This window comes from Colobus angolensis, unplaced genomic scaffold (genome assembly GCF_000951035.1).
Source record: "Colobus angolensis palliatus isolate OR3802 unplaced genomic scaffold, Cang.pa_1.0 Scaffold64, whole genome shotgun sequence".
Lineage (NCBI taxonomy): Eukaryota > Metazoa > Chordata > Mammalia > Primates > Cercopithecidae > Colobus > Colobus angolensis.
The window spans coordinates 2984373-2988486 of NW_012120043.1; positions in this window are offsets into that span (position 1 = coordinate 2984373).

The following is a 4114-nucleotide window of genomic DNA, read 5'->3' on the forward strand; positions in this document are numbered from 1 at the left end:
CGCCCTGGCCGACAGGGTTCAGAGAGCAAACCAGTCAGGTCTCCTGACCCCCGAACCCAAGGAAAACAGACACATGCCACCCAAAAGGTTAAGATTTTTGGTTTACGGAGTTTTTTCTGTTTTTTTTTACCGCATGTTTTGACAGCAGCATTACAACAGCCAAAAGCAAACAGCCCAAGTGTCCATGGACAGGTGAGTGGATCAACACGATGTGGTCTATCCACACGACGGAATACTCCGACAGCCACAAAAAGGAAATCCGGACCAGGCTACAAGGGCAGACCCTGAGGATGTCACGCTCAGTGAAATAAGCCAGACAGAGAGCGACAAATCCCATGCGACTCCCCTCATAGGCGGTCCCAGAGTCACTGGACTCACAGAGACCAAAAGTAGAATTGGGGGTGCCAGGGGCTGGGGAGGGCATGGGGAGTGAATGTTTCACGGGGACAGTTTCAGCCTGGGGAGATGAGAAACTTCTGGAGGTGATAGTGGTGATGGCTGCATAGCCGTGTGGATGTGCTTAAAGCCACGGAACTGTGCATTTATAACTGATTAAGATGGTAATTCTTGGCCAGGCACAGTGGCTCACGCCTGTAATTCCAGCACTTTTGGAGGCTGAGGCAGGTGGATTACCTGAGGTCAGGAGTTCAAGACAAACGTGGTGAAACTTGTGAAACCTCGTCTCTACAAAAATACAAAAATTAGCCAATCATGGTGGCACACACCTGTAATCCCAGCTACTCAGGAGGCTGAGGCGGGAGAATCGCTTGAACCCGGGAGGTGGAGGCTGCAGTGAGCTGAGATCGTGCCACTGCACTCCATCCTGGGTGACAGAGCAAAATTCCATCTCAAAAAAGAAAGAAAGACTGGTTGGACACAGTGGCTTACACTTGTAATCCCAGCACTTTGGGAGGCCAAGGCGAGCGGATCACCTGAGGTCAGGAGTTCGAGACCAGCCTGGCCAACGTGGTGAAACCCAGCCTCCAAAAAATAGCCAGTCATAGTGGCACATGCCTGTAATCCCAGCTACTTGGGAGGGTGAGGCAGGAGAATCGCTTGAACCTGGGAGGCGGAGATTGCAGTGAGCCGAAATCTCGCCATTGCACTCCAGCCTGGGCAATAAGAGCGAAACTCAATCTCAAAAAAAAAAAAAAAAACAGAAAGACCAGGCACAGCGGCTCACACCTGTGATCCCAGCAGCACTTGGGGAGGCCAAAGTGGAAGGATCACTTGAGCACAGGAATTCAAGAGCAGCCTGGGCAACACAGGGAGAACCCAGCTCTGCAAAACATTACAAAATTAGCTGGGTGTGGTGGCGCACATCTCCAGCCCTAGCTGCTTGAGGGGCTGAGGCAGGAGGATCGCTTGAGCCCAGGAGGTCCGTGCTGCAGTGAGCACCCCTGCACTCCAGCCTGGGAAAGACAGCGAGACCCTGCCTGAAAAAAAAATAACAGTTTCTTTTCAAAGTCTGGGGTCTTTGAGACGAGGGTCCCACCCAGCCAGTTGTCTTTAGCTGAGAATGGTGCCAACACCTTTTCAGAGGTTTCACTGGAAATGATTCTGTAACAGGCGGCCTCAGGTCAGGATCCCCACGCAAACACACCTCACTTGGTTGACTTCAGATTTGAAAGAGGCAACAGCAAGCAGCAGAAACAAGACTTGAGCCAGGCGCGGTGGCTCAGGCCTATAATCCCAGCACTTCGGGAGGCTGAGACGGTCAGGAGTTCGTGACCAGACAGGCTTCTACTAAAAATACAAAAATTAGCTGGGCGTGGTGGCGGGTGCCTGTAATCCCAGCTACTCGCGAGGCTGAGGCAGGAGAGTCATTTGAACCTGGGAGGTGGAGATCGTAGTGAGCTGAGATCGCACCACTGCACTCCAGCGTGGGAGACAGAACGAGACGTCGTCTCAAAAAAAAAAAAAAAAAAAAAATAGAAGCCAGACCTGGCTGAGTCCCCCCACAAACCTAGAAGGTGGGGGTCACAGTCCCCTCTTACAGAGGGGGTGAGAGGCCCAGACAGGTGGCACATGCCAGATCATACCAGTGACAGCTGGAACGCGGCTTAGCATTCCAGGCACGCAGGGCCTCACACGATCCACACTGGGGGTGGGTGTGTGGAGGGGGACGTGCGTTCCTTCACAGGCAACTAACACAGAATAAACCAAGAAATCTCATCTTTGGTGTACCTGTTTCCTTCTCTCTCAGACTGAGGTGTGAGGACTGGACGGGGTGGCGGGTGGCTAGGGATCCACTGAGGGTTCAGAGGGTGGAAAGAGTGATCCTCACTGAGTCACACTCCTCTCTCCCAGTCCCGCCACTGCCTTTGTACCCCAGGGCCTTTGCACGTGCCGTTTTCCCTCCTGGAACACCCTCCATGCCCCAGAGAACCTCTTAGCCTCGTGGTCTCCACCCTGCCCCCTCCCTGTTAGCCTGGGGCAGAGCTGAGCAGAAGTGCCCCAGCTCAGACCCCCTGGGCTAGAGGATGCCACTGATCGCCAGGAGACTCTGCGTCCCATGATCACTTGCTCTACCAAGGTCCCAGGAGGCTGCACCCACTGAAATTCACAAACTGTGGAGGGTTGCTTGAGCCCAGGAGTTCGAGAGCAACTTGGGCAACAAAGTGAGACCCTGTCTCTAACAAAACAAAACACAACAAAAGATAAATATACACACTAAATGGAGAGGGAGCGAGGCGGCGAACCCGAGGAACTGGGGACCCCGATTCCCACCCTCCGCCCCGTGGGAAGTTTCTTCTGGTGTCTAGTGTGAGCAGGGAGCAGGCTCCATTTTTTTCCCAAATAATAAACGCAGGTGTCTCCCCCGTGGCACTGTGGGCATCTTGGGTGGATGATTCTGTCCTGCGCACGGCAGGGGGCTGAGCGGCACCCCGGCTAAACACTCTCCAGGTGAGACGACCACACACGTCCCCAGACACTGCCAAACCGCCCCCAGCTGTAAATCACGGCAGCCACTAAGTGGGAAGAAGAAAGGCTGGAAGTCAGCACAGGTCAGCTTTTTCTGGCCAGATGACTTTGCTGTGAACTTTCTGAAACCTTCTGTGTGCAGGGTATTCTGGGTTTCGGAACCGCGGGTCTGCGGTGGGGGACAGCTCACCTAAGGTAAGCACGGGCCCCGCCCTGCACGTGACACAGGCCGGTGGTGCTAGGACCTGTGGCTTCTCTGCCATCCCCAAGGGGGGGGACATCATCAAACGGTTCTCAAATCTGCTTCAGCAGCCAGGCTTTCCCGTAAGAAAGCTTTCTGCTCTTCGGAGGGAGGTCCAGCAAGCATGAGGACGGCATTTTCCTCAACTGCCATTTGGCACTTGCTGTCTCTGGAACAACCACAACTTGCAGGGTTTGGCTTCAGGACAGCATTCTCAGAGAAGGCCTGCTGTGTCTCCCAACAGCGAGCGCTTTATGGGTGCTCAGGAGCCACGGCCGAGGCCTGGTCTCAAGGCAGAGGCCGCACAAGTGAGGGTGGGAGGAGTGCTGGCCCGTGGGGGTGGCGCCAGCTCCAGTGTTGGGGGCTTCAGTGTCCCTTTCGGCTCTGAGCCGAGGACTCCACATCCCACCTTTTCATTTCATCATTAAAATGAAAACAAAATCAAAACACAGCCCCGTTGGTCAGGGGCGGGGGCTCACGCCTGTAATCCCAGCACTTGGGAGGCTGAGGCGAGAGAATCGCTAGAGTCCAGGTGTTCGAGACCAGTTTGGGCTATTATACGGGGAATAGTGAGACCCTACAAAAGAGACTCCAACAACAACAACAAAAAATTAGCCTGACGTGGCGGCACACATCAGTAGTCCCAGCTACTTGAGAGGCTGAGGCGAGAGGATCGTTTTGAGCCCAGGAGCTGGAGGCTGCAGTGAGCTGTGACTGGGCTCTGCGCTCCAGCCCGGGTGACAAAGTGAGACCCTGTCTCTAAAACCAAACAAAAAACTCACAACCACCTCTCTTCCTTATTTCCCTGCCCAGAATGGATCATTCAATGGAAAAAATAGAACATCCTCGTAAACTGAGGTCGTCTTACCTCCTTACACCCCAGTAGGAAGCGCCCGCTCTTGCCCACCGCCTTCTGTGAACACTCTGCCCACCTGCATCCCAAATCCA